This window comes from Rhinolophus sinicus, chromosome 16 (assembly GCF_057876585.1).
Source record: "Rhinolophus sinicus isolate RSI-liver-muscle chromosome 16, RSI-T2T, whole genome shotgun sequence".
In the NCBI taxonomy this organism is placed as follows: Eukaryota; Metazoa; Chordata; class Mammalia; order Chiroptera; family Rhinolophidae; genus Rhinolophus; species Rhinolophus sinicus.
The window spans coordinates 192,738,984-192,754,952 of record NC_142516.1 but is presented as its reverse complement, the minus strand read 5'-3'; the positions used below and the strand labels follow the sequence as shown (position 1 = coordinate 192,754,952).

Genomic DNA, 15,969 nt, shown 5'->3' with positions numbered 1-15,969 from the left:
TATCTATGACTTTATGATTTCTGACTTGGTGTCATGCTTAAAAAGCCTTCCTTTACAAAAATTTGTATGAGCATTGAACTATATTTTATTTTAACATTTCTGTTTTATTTTTTACATTCACGTCTTTCGTTCTTCTGGTCTTATTTTGGTTTATGTATAAAGTAAAGGCTGTACTCAGTTCTGCCATTGATTAACCAGGTATTGTAATGTTGTTTATTGAGAAATGATGTTATTACATTTGCTGATATTGGATTATCTTTATATTTTGGGAAAATGCTAATTGGGGTCTGTGGTGTACCTTGTATCACTCACCCTTTCCATTGGTAAGCATTTCTCTTTAAGCTGTTTTTCTTTTCTGAGTGCCTGCTGAGGGCGTGACAAGCGTTGTGTGTGTGGAAGGGTGTAAGCTGTGGCCTGTGCCACGTCTCTGAGGAGCCCGAAAAGAAGGCCACGCTTGGTCTTCCGGGGAGGACCGCAGTGAAAACACTGGTCGGTGAGGACGGATGGGCTTCTCCTCCCGGAGCCAGGCCTGTCTGCCTGCGCTTCTCACTGTTTCTAGTGCCATCTGTTTCTGGGGGTGCGTGTCAGGAGCAGTGACACTGCTCGGTTACTCAGAGCATTTGAGGAAGGCGTCGTGGTAGAGTCAGCATGTTAGTGCTTGTTTTCAGAGAGAGTTCAGGCTTCTGTCTGTCACAGATGACCACAGACTTGTTGGCTTAACAATTCAAATTTATCATGTTTGAGTTTTGCAGGTCACAAACCTGACATGGTCTCACTGGGCTAAAACCAAGGTGTCTGCTGGGTTGGTCCCCCCTTTGCCAGCTGCTGGGGCTCGTGCCCCCACGCTCTGTCATAGAGCCAGCAGCCCTGGGCTGTCTGATGTGTCTCTGGTCCTCGGCAGCTGGGAGACGGTCTCTGCTTTTCGGGACATGTGATTATTTTGAGGTTATCTCCTCATTCCAGGGCCCTCACCTCAACCCCTCTGCAAAGTCCCTTTTCCTGGGAGCTGGCATAGTCCCAAGTTGTAGGGAGCTGGGTGGGGACGCCGTGGATCCACTGTGGTGCTGCACATGTTTATTTTCAATTTAGGGGTTTGACTTTTACTATACACTTGAACAAAATTTCTACATTCAAACAAATTTTCTGCATTTCTACTTGCAAAGTAAATTTTTCATCTTGGTCAGTATTTCGGTGCATAACAGGTAAGATTAGTTCTTTTGCCATTTTTAAAATAGTGAGACTAGTTATTTCCTCGACAGTTCTTCAGCAGGACTTGGGTTTGTAATGTCGTCATCAGGTGATGGGCTTCCCCTCTTACATGATACTCTAAACACACACAGGTGTTGTTTGATTAAACGTGACACAAGCAAAGGACAGGAGCCACGAACGTGCACAGGAAACCCAGGTGGACTTACTGCCTCCAGGAATCAAAGGTGCTGAATGTGGTGAGACCCGCGGCGGGGTTGGGGGGGGGCAGTTACATTTACTCACCCTGTGATTCTGCCCGCCAAGGACCTGGCTGACAAGCCGCGATGTTGGAGCCCCATAATGATCTGAGTTAGGGCCTGCAGTGTCCGATGGCCGGCTGCCTGTCACTGTGGTGACAGACAAAACCACTGCTGTGCAGGGCACAACCATTTGAAGTCGTGGGCTTTAAAAGGCAAACGTAGGTGCGGAGGAGGGAAGACCTGCTGGGATGCTGCCACCTCCATTGCCTGAGGACGTTCGTTATGGGTGCTGAGCCAACACTGGCTGGGCAGGCATCACATGTCTTTTTCAGGTGCCATGAGCACATTGTTGGGTCCATTTTTGGTGAATGAAACAGGTGGTTTTTATTTTAAAATTGTAGATTTCATTGCTACATGCCACTTATGTGCATTAACTTGTGTTTCTTTAGAGGGGTTGGATCTTTTCAGCTTAAAAAATCTGCCTCCCTTGATGGAATCGGTGTAAAAAGAACAGCTTCTCAGAGACCCAACCTCGGATCCTATCGGGCCAGCATCCGTGTTGCCCACCGCGGGGCTCTGTGCCATTGTCCCGATGGCTGTTTGTACCGCGTTTCCCCAAAATAAGACCTAGCCGGACAGTCAACTCTAATGCGTCTTTTGGAGCAAAAATTAATAGAAGACCCGGTCTTATTTTCCTAGAAGACCCTGTCTATAATATAATATGATATGATATAGTATGATATGATATGATATGATATAATACAAAATGTTTTACATTAATTTTTGCTCCAAAAGATGCATTAGAGCTGATTGTCCAGGTAGGTCTTATTTTCGGGGAAACACGGTACGTTCTCCACAAACATGTGCTGCTTTATTTCTCTAAAGTCATTTCACCTAAATTACAGACTTCCAGACTGAGACTTCATTAGCTCAGGCATGGCTGTCACACTCAGTGTTACGTGAATGCGTGCGTGTGTGTCTGTGTACGAGTGTGTGTCTGGGTACGAGTGTGTGGGTGTGCCGTGTATCGGTATGTGTATAAGTGTGCGTGTGTGTGTGTGCGCGCGCGCGCATGAGTGTGTGTGAGAGTGGTGTCTGGGTGTGTGTGAGGAGGGGTGGTGTCCTGATCCAGGTTGTGTCATTGGTTCTCCACTGGTACCAAACACTGAATTAAGTTCATACAACTGAGTAGTTACATGACATAAGGAATGTATTTGAAATATTAGCTACTATTTAATTTATTAGCTACTTCAATTTAAATATTTCAGTTTCTCTTCAAAGCCTTAAAATGCAATTGTTTAACTACCTACTTCTCAAATCTAGTAAGCCAATGTCTGGGGTTTGAAACACCATTCTTCAGAGACATTCTGGGGAAATGAATTAAAAAGTCAAAATGTGAAATATCGCTAATGGGTCCTTATTTTGTGGTCTCCCCATTTTTCAGGCAGTTTCGCTGGGGCTGTTCCCTGGCCTACCTGTCTCTCCTTTTCTCTCTCAGTCTCTCTCTTGTTCAACCAAGTAAAGAAACCTGAAATCGTAGTTCTTTTTGCAGCGTTTGCAGTCATATTGCCCCTGCGCTCCGGCCTCGGGCTAAGGAGGCAGCACCCGTCTCTTAGCGGTCATTGTGTAAGATTTTTAGATGCACTCAGAACACCTTTTCATGAACTTGGGTTTGCTACATGTGAATTTGGAATTATAATTCTTTTCTCAATGCTGGGTTAGTCACCAGGTTCTTGAAATACTTAGAGAATGATAAAGTAATGTGTATATTTATGATTGTGGCTATTATTTTATAATTAATATTATACTTTTATGCCTCTAGATTTACACTTTTCTTCCTGTGTCGGCCAGTCCTTGATTTGTTGACCTCTTTCTTATAGGTTATATAGATTCGCTCTAGTCCATGGTCAGAACTATCACATCCACGCATTTAGGACTTGAGTGGATTAAACACGGGCCTTTTCTATTATGTCTGAGACCTTTCTTTTTGGGTCCCAGGCAGGTTTCCTTCCTTTGAAGACTTTTTCTCTAAAAGAGTGCCTAGATCTGTGTTTCCACAGCAAAATAAACACCGAGATTTAAAGAGCCATCGACAGAACATAAGAGGAACAACGGCTGTGTTCTTGAGAACTCTTGCATCTGGTCTTGAATTCGGACACATCTGCCTACAGACACCTACTGGGAAGAAATCGGGGTGCAGGCAGGAGACCACAGTCAGTGGGCCATTTCCTCTAACTTCCCACACGCACCATTCGCGGGTAGACACGGACTGTCTGCTGCTTTTCTTGCTGTAGAACTTCTGGTGTGTGAGACGCCTGTCGTCCTGTCTCTCCCATTGTTGGTAATACAACTGTGTTCCCAGAGACATGTTGTCTTACCTGTCCCATTACTGGGATTGTAACGATTGTGACGCTTCTTGTAAAGATGTCACCTTCGGTCATCATGGTGCCTTTTACAAAGTGCTACACGTTCTGGAGGGCGGATGGTGGGCTGGGAAGACAGGCTTCACTGACGCCTCGTGGGTTTTCATCTTGTTTGACAGAGGACTATTGACTCCATTTTTATTTTGTGTGACACTCACTAATGTTACGCATTTAGTAGTTTTTGTGTTAAACAGTTAACCTTTCCCCACTGTCGTCATGGTTAACTAATGCATTGTGGGTTTAGTAACAAAAACTTTTCTAAAACATTTAAAATGTTTTCAGCATTTATAAACATTTAATTTAGTTCACAGGTCTCACATAGATTTCTGAACTTACGGACAAACACAGACAAAGTACCACAATGATTATAATACTGGTAAAAACCCAAATGTTCTAAGATACTGTAAGACGCTATATTTTCCATGAAACATTTTAAGCAAATTATCTTTCTTCCCATAAGTTTTCTGACTTACTATAATTTGGAATTTACCCTCCTACAGTTTTTTACAACGTTCAGGTTTTTAGGTTTCGCGAATCTTTCCAGACCCTAAATAAAAGCATTTGTCTCCCCGAAGCCCTTGCAGGTACTGGGTTGTAGACTTTTGGTTAAGTTCTAATGCTTTTGTAGATGAAGGCAGTTCAGACAACCCACTGTCAGTCAGCCGAGTCCCTTTTATGTAATCAGGTTATTACTCGGTAGGTCGTTAGACCCTCATGCCCCTTTTGCATGTAGTTTTAGATTTTTGGAGACTTGGTTCTATTTCCAGGAATGTGGTATTTTTTAAAAAGGTTTGTACATCCTGTATTTCTTATGGCACATTGACCTGGTCTGTTGTTATAAAAATGTACGTGTTCCTTTAAAATCTTTCATTGTAAGTGGAGGACTGTTTAGAGGTTTTGTCTCCTAGGAGACTAGGGCCAGGTCTTTGTGATTAGCTCTTCTTTTAGGAGGTTTGGCTAATTTATCATTTTGGAATAAACCTTCTTCTTTTGTGACAGCTGTTAAATTGTTGTACCTGTTAAATTGTTGGTACCTGTTAAATTGTTGGACCCTTTCTCTCTGGTTAATTGTACGTGACTACGCCTGGTCAGTCCTTTCTGTCCTTGTGTAGTCCCAGCTTTTTCAGCATCTGTTTGTCTCATTCAAAGTTTTATTCACTTTTCTGCTTTCAAAGTAAAATAAAGAACATAATTATACTCTATGACCAGACTAATGCTTACCAGGAGAAACCAAATACGATCATTTCCTATTGTTTCTATGTATTAAAATCAGTAACAAGTAGGTCTTTAGTTATATTTTCCTTGGTATTTTCAATCGTATTCTTCTTAAAACACTGTGGGGACAGAGCCAGGAGTGCAGTTTCCAGGCTCTCTTCCTCATGTGGAAAGGTTAACCTCAGGAAAGGCTCAGGTAGTAAATGGCCATCAACTGTGATTGCATGGCCATCAGCTGTGGCTGGTTGGCTGTCAGCTGTAACCAGTGAGCCACTGGGCACTAATATAACTGCCGTGGCTACGCTAGCAGAGAATGGGGGCTAGCAAGAAGATGGTAGCTGAGCCTGCAAGCGGCGGAGTGTGGACTGTGGATCGTGTGGCTCCTGCCTCCTGTGTCGCCAACCCAGCTGCCAGCGAGAATATAGTGGTATGACTCCCCCATCTGTGGCTCCGTGGGTGTTCCTTTTCGGCCTCACCATGTCCTGCATTCTCATGTGGGGAGCGGGACGAGAGACCCCACATGCCACCCTGCATGACACATGGCACAGCAAGCAAGGTCTCCCGCACGACAAACACTTTATATTAATTCTTCTCCCCAGAATTTCATGATGAACGCAGGCTGTTACAGCCTTAACTTGTCTCACTTCCCTCGCTATTGTCGTTGTGATTGGTCATCATAATGTTTCATCCCTGGAGGTCTCAGCTGCCCACTGAAAGCCCCGCGCCGCTGCACCTCGGCTCTTTGTCATTTTAGTACAACGCCTGGCATCTTTGATGTTATTCTTGCTTTTTGGGTGACAACAGGATGTTTTGTGTATATCCTGATTTTTTTTTGTCTCAAGACACAGAACCGCTGTCTTCTAAGGAGTTCCAGCAGAGTGAAATCCGAGAGCCAGACAGCGCAGTGGTGGGGCCTGGCCCTCCGCTGCCCAGAGTCTGAGACTTGAGTGTGGGGGGCCTGCTGAACTGCCCAGACTGAACTCAGTGGCCCAGGGCACGTTGTAAGGGTGCTCAGTTCTCGTCAACTCAGCCCATTTTCCGTACCTGTCACCTGACTTCCTGTGTATGTCCCCAGCCCCATGAGCCCTCCTGTGGTCACCAGGGCAAAGCCAGTGGCCTCCGAAGCGCCTGTGGCGGTTCCCAGAGTGCACGGGTGACTTTGCCTATCCTGCCTGACGTGGCTGGAGACCCTGTGTCGCTGTGCTAGCGTCTGCACCAGACCCTCTTAGGCTCCAGTTTGGGTGGGTTTCATGGGAAGAGGGAGTGAAGGTTTGGGTGAGCGATTTTTTGAACTTTTCCTCTGTTGCTGGTAGAAGCCGTAGACAGCACTGCCATCTTGAATGAATCACTTTACCTGTGAGGAAATTTTATTTTCCAAATGACAGTATTTTTTAGGATAAAAAAATCATACTTTTTCAGCATTTTTACTGTTTCACGGAAAGCTTAAGATAAATGTTTAGTAAGACTATTTTAGAATAGGACAGCTAATATTTTAACAATTTGACATGGTATATACCCCCACACACATGTGTGTCTGTGTGTGTGTGTATTTATGGGTGTGTGCATGTGTGAAATGTGTGTTGTTTGTATAACCCAGGTAGATGTTGGCATATTTCAGTATACCCGAGTGAAAAAATTAGACTCCAACAGAAACCATTATGTGCAGTATGGGCTTTGTACATTTTATAATCATTTTACAGTAGCATGGAATTTAAAATATGAAACTATCTGGCTACTATTAAACTAATACTGAAAAAAGTGCCGCAGCATTGTAACATGGTATGATGTAATGATAAAACCTTTCTCAGTGATACTAAAATGACAGTTAATAATTTTTCCCCCCACTTTAAAGAATTCAGAAATAAGTCAACAAAATTTAGTAACACTTTTTTCTCACATAGTCTTTTACCTTGTTTTCATCCTTGTAATAACCAAGAATCATACCATTAAAACACCTTTTTTGTAAAGAGACCATATACAGAGCTGTGCTGTTAAATATTAGGAAGAAAGCAGATGAAGAAAGACACATTTCTAGATTCCAGAAAGGGTTTTCTGTATCGAAACAGCATTAAAAAAATACTGGTATGTATTTTTTTTGTATCTCTGGGCAGCAGATGTTTGCATTAGAAGGAAGAATAATGAAAAAGCTGTGAAAACTTCTGCCATTGTGTTGAAGCCCAGAGGGTCTCCGTTTTCCTTCATGTGCGGGTTTGTAACTCCCCCCACCTGGTTCCCAGTGCACATTTCCAGGACTTATTTATGCTTATTGTTATTATTTTTTTTACTAACCCTTACCATGCCTTAATAAAAAATCACATCATATGGGCAGATATTGGCACAGGTAGTGGCTTCCCACTGCAGGCAACTGTAAATGCATATGTTAAAAATAATCTTGGTGACCGAGCCAAGGTACATATGTTAATTTCAAAGCTGGAGAGAGTCCATCACTAATTCCAGTGACCTTCCTCCACTCCCTTCTGTGATTAGCTGAGTTCGACTAGTTTACTACATCTTTCAGCAGCATGCTGCCTCGGTGAGGAGAACCCTCTAGAATCACTGCTTGCACACATGGACTTGGCAGCCCTCCGTTGGTAAACATCATGTCTGAAGACATAACCCTTATTCTGCATAATCTTTGGATGTTTATTTTTACCAGTGCCTTCTAGCAAATTTGGAAACACTTTACAAAGTCCTTTGCAGACTGGGTGACTAAGGTTTGCTCCTAATGCAGTGGTTACCATCTTATTTTTGTTTACAGTGACATTCAAGGGAGCACTTGTTCTTGCTAAATGTAGTCCATAACTAAAAAATCATTAATACAGTTCATAGGTAGGCAGTCATGTTTTTCAAAGGGATACATCTCCTTCTAAGTAAATTTCAAGGGGTCGGGCTATGTATGGATTTTATGAAATGCTTCATCAAATGAGAACCATTAGTTTCGTGAGCCCAGTGATAGATACTTTCGTTTGTCAGCTTTAATATAGAAAACCTTTCTAGAAAGTCCGAGTTCACAGCTTTGTCTTTTTGTGGGAAAACGTATTGTTGGAGTTTTGCAAGGCATGTTTTGGGACCTTATCCTGACATCCTGTGTGTGTGTTGGGTATGCATGTCATTCAAATAATTCAACTCATTTTTTAAAACATGGGATATACATGATGCCCTCTGTGTATTCCACCTCTTTAATCCCCCACTTCACAGATTGAAGAGTCTGAGAATGCACAACCTCAGCCCTCAGGCCCATCTGGAGCCCCAGCTCGGCTGTCCCTGTCCCCGCCCAGACCCCTCTATGCGGTTCTGTATCACGCTGCTCAGATGGTATCTGCGTGTTTCCTGGGACCAGACTGCGACATGCCAATATCGTGGTACTGCTCATAAATAACTAAGACAGTCGTGATACTGAGCTGAGCGTCTTCGTCCTACTGTGTTTCCCCAAAAAGAAGACCTAGCCGTGCAATCAGCGCTAATGCGTCTTTTGGAGCAAAAATTAATATAAGACCCAGTCTTATTTTACTATAACATAAGATGGGGTCTTATCTAACATAATATAATGTAAGACCGGATCTTATGTTAATTTTTGTTCCAAAAGACGTATTAGAGCTGATTGTCCGGCTAGGTTATTTTTGGGAAAACATGGTATGAGATTTTCCTAGGAAAGTGAAGACATCATATTTCAATTTAGAGCAGCGGTTCTTCCCTCGGGGTGCATGGACCTCTCGGGTTAGCAGATAAGAATTCACCTGTGAACTTGGACAGGAAAAGCTGTCTTCATTTTCAGTAGCTTCTGATTGGAGATTAGCATTTCCTTTCATTATCAATGTGCATAGCAAGCCACACAGAGCTGACAGTGCCGTGGCCTGTCACCAAAAGAGACAGTGGGTATTTTCACGTCATGTGAGTGTTGTTGTGTTATCTGTGAGGGACATTTAAGTTCATCAGTGCTTTGAAATTAGTGTCCCTCACTCGTTTACAGCAACGCGTTAATAAACCTCCTGTGTGATTACATCACGAGTAAGAATATTCAATTACTGTATTTCAGCGTAAGTGTTTTGTGTGTATTTTATCTTGGACGTTTGCAAGCATCATCTGAGACAGGCTCGGCACACGGCACTCCCCTGCCTGCCCTGACTGTTGGGATAGACTGCAGAGGGTATGCAGACGTGTGCCTTCTTGGTGGCAGTGGATAGGACGTGAGGATTTCCCGTTCACTTCACAGGATTACTGAGCACCCAAAGTACCCCAGGAGCAGCACTGAGGTGAACGTCAGAGCGCCCCGCTTGTTGGCGCTGGTGGCTGGACACTCCCTCGTCTTGAGTCACTCCTCGAGGTGTGTTGGTGACTCCACTTCTCTCTTATTGATGGCACTGAGTCTTAGGAGGGTTCCGGGAGCCACTCAGCGTCACTCAGCTCCTGCCGGAGGAGCCGGGATGGTGCGCGGGCAGCCTGGCTGCCAGGCCAGCTCCTGCGTGTGGAGCTCGGTGTCCTGACCAGCACACGTGCGCCTGCCGCCCCTGCCATGGGATTCGCTTTGGAGTGAAACCGGCACTCAGGGCTCTCACCGTGTGATCTGCGGTGCTGGGAACCTACACGCCTGAACTGACCGCAGCCATGGCAGTTTCAGAATTTGACCTGGTGGGGTAAGAAAAAGTGCCTTTCATCCCAGCGGACTCGGTCCTGAGAACACATTCCTTGGGGTGTGAACAGAAGGACTTGTTGGTGGGGCCTGGCTTTGTCGCACTCATCCCTTTGCCTCCGCCCTGCATGTAACAGAGTCACCATTTCATATAACAAAGTCACCACCATGTAAGAAAGTCACCATTATATAATAAAGTCACCAGCACCATGTGACAATCCCCAGCACCAGGTGACAAAGTCACCACTGTCATGTGACAAAGTCACCACCGTCATGTGACAAAGTCACCACCGTCGTGTGACAAAGTCTTGGATTGTGACCCCCTTGGGGGTCAAAGTCTTGTGACCCCTTGGACTGGCTCTGCTCGCCAACTCTTTAGCCTTCTGGTAGGAAGAAAGACAACAAATGGCAAATCTAGTTAAACCATCATGATACTTTTCTCCGTCTTTTATCTGTTTATCGGCTGTAAATTTTAACGAGCTGTCTTCTACCCAAGCTCTGTGGGTCATTTTTGTCCTCTTGCCAGCGTAAGCGCTTGTCTGCCTATGATGAAGAAGAGAATCAAACTCCTTCAGCCTCTTAGGCTTGGGTATAAATTACAAATGGAGCATTATGTTCTCAGCTGACAGGGCCCGTCCTGCTCATGTTACCTACTGTTGCGTTGGCTTCTCTGCCACTTCAGCAGCTTTGTAAAGGGTGAAATAGCCACCAAAACTCAGCATGGCTTTTTGTGTGCTCGTGGGTGTTGCCCTGGGAAACCCAAGTGCTATATGTGTATTGTGAGTGGCACGACTGCCTCACATAGTAGGTCCACTGTTGCCTTTCAATGGCTCCATTGCACTTCGTGCTCTTTTCACTTAGGAACCCTGGTCAATTTGGCCATTCCCAGCAGGCGTCTGTGAACTCTGCTGAGTGTCTGCCGTGTGCCTGCCCTGGTGCTAGCCACTGGACGTTCAGACTGAGATAAGACGCGGTTCACAAATCTTTGGGGAGCTGGCTCAGTGATGGCACGCCAGTGATGGCACTGGTGTAGACATTCAGTGCCCAGAGCTGCTCAGTAGTGGGGTGTGGAAGCTTGAGCGTAACGCTCTGTGTTGGGGTCCCCAGGACCACCCCGGGGTTGGTGATCTCCTGGGGGGACTCCAGGACCCAGCGCAGAGTTGCACTCACAGTGGAAGCACGTGCCACGTGGCCTCAGTGTTTCACATGCCGGCACGCTGGTTACAGGCAGCTGGCTCTGCTGGGCTCGGTTTTCCGGCAGGGACGAGCCTGTGTGGCCTCTGCCCAGCGTGCCTTTCTCACGTGGTTTGGTTTTGGGGCAGCTGGGACAAAGCGCCACACACTGTGTGGCCTTTGGCAACAGGCGTCGATTGTCTAACAGGCTGGGGGCCGGGAGTGCCAGGTCAGTCCCGCGGGGTGGGGTGGGGATGGCTGTCTCCTGTGCCGGTGGCGGCCGTCTTCTCGCCGTCTCTTCATGTTTATCCCCTCTGCATGTCTGTGGCCGGGTCCAAACGCCCCCCTTTGTAAGGACTGCAGTCAGTACTGGATTAGGGCTCACCCTGAATGACCCTGTTCTAACGCATGAACTCTGTAAAGACCCGCCTCCAAATCTGATCGTACTCTGAGGCGTTGGGGTGAGCACTTCCACATGTGGGGGCATAGTTGAGCCCGTGACACCACGTTCTGAGCCTTTTCTGTAGATGCCCCTGCTCTGATTGACGTGGGTGCCCCTCCAGCCGGGGGGGGGGTGTGTGTGCTCTGGCAGTTCATGCGCCCAGCATCTAACACTGGGGCCATAGGCCAGTGCGAACTCAGGACGTGCTTGTTGAGTGAACGACTGAGCGCAAGTAGTGAGCTGAGAGGTGGAGGAGGAGGAGGGTGTTGGCGAATTGAAGAAGCTGCGAGAAGAGATCTCAGGAAGGCACTTGGAGACACATCAGAAGGAGGGTCGCGAGCAGTGGCTGTCACGTGGTACCACAGAGGTCACGGGAAGACCCCGGTGCTGCAGAACAAAGCCGACTTCATTAGTTTGGGGGTGGGATAGGGGCCGTGCGAGCAGGGACCAGGTTGCTCATTTCTGAGGCATACAAGACAAGCTGAGGATGCACCCAACTTGGTATGGGGGGCTGGTTTTTGAAAAACCAGTTTTCAACATTTGAACATCAGTTGGTATCACCCATCACATCAGCTGGCCGAAGAAGAAAATGCCATCTGATCATCTCACGAGTTGTGGAGAAAGCGTTGGCCGAAATCCAACACCTGATCACATGAGGATGCTGAGCTATTGGCTGCAGGTGGCTCGTCACAGCCGGTGAGGGTGGTGGCCGTGGTGCGGCACACACGTGACTCGCTATGCCCCAGACACGCACCAGGACGGGGGGCTTCCGCAGGCCTCTCGAAGCGTTTCCCATACGGAGGTTGCTCGCCCTTCTCTCCCCCCTCCCTCTCTCTTTCTCTCTTTCACGGCTGTTAGTGTTAATAGTGATAAAAAATGAATTAAGGTTATTGTCAGCCAACACGATTTCTTTACATACGCAGTTTGGTTTTTGTTTCCCAATTAAAGAAACAAACCAAGAAGGATGAGTATGTCTTGATTTTTGGTCTTTATAACGGCTTCAGGACTGTCGTTCTGTAATACCACTAACAACATTTCAAGTGCGACCCTTGCTGTGTAAATTTTCAAATCCACTGGTTAGAAATTTGAGTGGAGTTCTGGGATGACGTCCCAGGGTTTGCAGGGTCACTTTAATTACCAGTGGCTGCCGATGTTGTCAAACGGCCAGTGGACTTGCCTGTGTGCTGTGGCTCAGAAGTACAGACAGCCCTGATCCCCGAGACTGCTCCAAGATTTGCATCTCTCAGTCACCATGGCTTTGTTGTCCTGGCAGGACGGGCGTCCCTGGTCACGGACACACTAGCTTCTCAAGGCTGCAGAGCCCGCCGGAGCCTGGACACCGTATGCAGCTCTCAGGCATCCTGCTGCCTGTTGCCCAGCTCTCCACACAGCGTCTGAGCGTCTGAATAACGTGCGAGCGCGTTCGCTTCTCTGTTCAGCCTTAACCATCGCCCTGTTTATACCATTTCCTCTTCTCTTTCTTCGCAAAACCATGAACATAATGAATGTTCACTCATCTGTTCATTTATTCCACAAACGTTTCTTTGTCAGGCACATGTCCCAGGGTGGTGATGGGTTCCTAGCAGCTAAATCTTAGTTTAAAGTCCAGTTGGTGAGACAAAGGGTGAAAAAACAAATGATGTGGTAGCACACAAGAAAGTAATCTATGAAGAAAATATAAAAGAGAAGGAGAGAGAATCGGGGTGTCATCGTGGATGAGGAGGCCTCTCTCAAGAGGTGACACCGACTGGACACGGGAATGAGCCTGGGGGTCGTCTGTGGTGGGTGAAGAGTCCTGCCGTGCGGAGGCCGAGGAGCATGGTATGTGGCGGGGCAGGGGGCACAGGCCTTCCTGCCACGGGAGAGACGCTGTGTCCTGTTCTCCTGATGGGCTGTGCTAGCGGCTGGGGGTGGAGGTGGGGGCGGGGTGGCACGGTCTGACTCACCTGATGGATCAGAGATGGGCAGAGCGGGCCAGGCCGTCACTCGGAGTGTGGCGATGGTTCCGAGCAGTGCAGGGGGTGGGAGCCGGTTCCATTCGGGAGGCTCATTGAACGAGGAGCGAACAGGATTTACTGACGGTCAGCTGGGTGTGGGTGTGAGAGGGAGAGTGAAGTCAGGGTGGCTTCGGGGCTTTGGCCGAGCATGGGGTGACTCATGTGCCACCGGTGGGATTAGCTTAAGTTTTCAGTTCCTGCGTCACTTGCCGTTTCCCTTGCAATGGTCCCATAGCGGAGTCTGGGTTTGGGGTGAACAGCCCACCTTCCCCACCCCACTTTGCACATGCTGTGTCCTCTGCAGGCCGTACCTGTGTGCCACCTTTGTGCCCAACAAGCCTCTCCTTTCTAAGGTCCACCTAAAAGCTCACACACTGTCCCTGCTTTTTCTCTTACCTCCTTCTCCTGACGGGACACGCAGTGGACCTGGCCCTGCTGGGGCGTTTGCGTGAACCACGTAAGTCCCTCTCTGGACACTCGTCTTAGGTCCTTGAGGGCCAGGTGCCCACAGGGCCTCCCAGACACTACCTGCCCACTGCTGACCGGCCTGGTTGGCCAGCGGCTGAGCAGCTGTTGAGTGTCACACTAGGACGCCATTCCTCGAGGGGCTGCTGTGCTCTCCGCAGTGCTGTTGCCCTGTCCCCACCCTGGAACTTGCTGAGCTGTCACATGGTTGTATCACTGTCACAGTGTTGGTCACAGTGACCATCTGTGTGTCCAGGAACAAGCAGTCCAGTGACTCTGTCCAAGTTTGGGAGTGTCTGAGGACTTGCTCCAGGACACGTGTGATTCTCTGGGTTGTAGGGCAGAGAATCTTCAACTTGGTTGTTTTAATTTGGTGTAAAATGTGGTGTGCCCTCATCGCCGTTGTCAGGATTTCTGCACTTCACGGTCTCGGTCAGCAGCTGTGCTGTGCCTGTAACTTACGGGCTCTGGAGGCTGCGGGGTGGAGTCTCACTGTGATGTTTGCTTCTTTCTAAGTCCTTAATTATTGATGAGCCTGCCCATGTCTTCCTAAGGTTTATTGATCTTTACGTTTCCTTTTCTGTTAATTGCCTCTTTGTATCCTTGGGTTATTTTCCTATTAGGTTGTTAGTTTTTCTTATTAATTTATAGGTGTTCTTTATATATTTGAGATACTAATCCTTTGTCAGCTCTGACTGCTTTTGTAACCTGTTATAGCGTCTTCTGCCATATGTTTGAATATGTTAATTTTAGTTAAACTTTAAAATCTACTTTGTTTGTTATTTAATTTTGCTTTAGGACACCTTCTGTACCTTGATGTGATGAATCTGCCGATTCGTTCCTTCTAAGCCTTTAAAGTTTACGTTTTACTATAATTTACCTAGAATTGTTTTTTTGGTATTGGGTGAGATAGAGATCTAATTTTATTTTTTCATGTGCATAATCTATTTTTCCAATTCAGTCAAGTTCTCATCAATCTGAAATATATAACGGTTGCATGTCAAGTTTCCACATGACCATGCATGTATTCCAGGGCAGTTTGTTTGTTTCCTTGGTGTATTTATTAAACCTTAGGCAATAATTCACTTTCTTTTTTTTATTATTAGTTTCAGGTGTACAAAGCAATGTAATAGACATTTATCATTTATATTCCTCACAAAGTGATAACCACCCTCCCCCCATCTACTACCCCTCTATCATCACATACAGCCATTACATTTCCACTGTCTCTATTCCTAATGTGTGTGTGTATACACACACACACACACACACACACACAATTATAGTTGATATACATTATTGTTCAGCTTCAGCTTCAGGTGTACAGTGCAGTGATCAGGCATCTACATCATCCCTGAGGTGGTCTCCCTAATGAGACAAGTGTCCATCAAATACCCTACAAAATCTTTACAACATTATTGATTATATTTCCCAACCTGACTTTCGTATCCCTGTGGCAATCTTGCGGTTACTGACTGTGCTTTCTAATCCTGCCACCTTCTCCCTCATCCCTACCCGCCTCCCAACTAGCAACCCTCAGTTTTTCCTCTATGTCTCTGAGGCTGTTTCTGATTAGTTTGTTCATTTATTCTTTTCTTTAGATTCCGCATATAAGTGAGATCATATGGTATTTGTCTTTCTCTGTCTGACTTATTTCACTTAACATAATGTTCTCTAGGTCCATCCATGTTGTTGCAAATGGTAAGATTTCATTCTCTTTATGGCTGCGTAATACTCCATTGTATAAATGTACCACAGTTTCTTAATCCAGTCGTCTACTGATGGGCATTTCGGTTGTTTCCATGTCTTGGCTATTGTGTATAGTGCTGAAATAAACATAGGTGTGCATACATTTTTCGAATTAGAGTTTTGGATTTCTCTGGAAAGATACCTAGGAGTGGAGTTGCTGGGTCATAAGGTTGTTAGTTCCATTTTCAGTTTTTTGAGATACCTCCATGCTGATTTCCATAGTGGCTGCACCAATCTGCAATCCCACCAGCAGTGCACAAGTGTTCCCTTTTCTCCACATCCACGCCAACACTTGTTTGTTGATTTATTGATGATAGCCATCTTGACTGGGGTGAGGTGGTATCTCATTGTGGTTTTTGTTTGCATTTCTCTAATGATTAGTGAGGTTGAGCATTTTTTCATGTCTGTTTGCCATCAGTATGTCCTC

At 46.2% G+C, this 15,969-nt stretch overlaps 1 protein-coding gene across 4 annotated transcripts in view; it reads left to right on the top strand.

Annotated features, from left to right (window-relative positions):
* Positions 1–15,969, top strand: part of DLGAP2 (DLG associated protein 2) — a 451,130-nt gene that overhangs the window by 63,326 nt on the left and 371,835 nt on the right. The window lies entirely within an intron of this gene.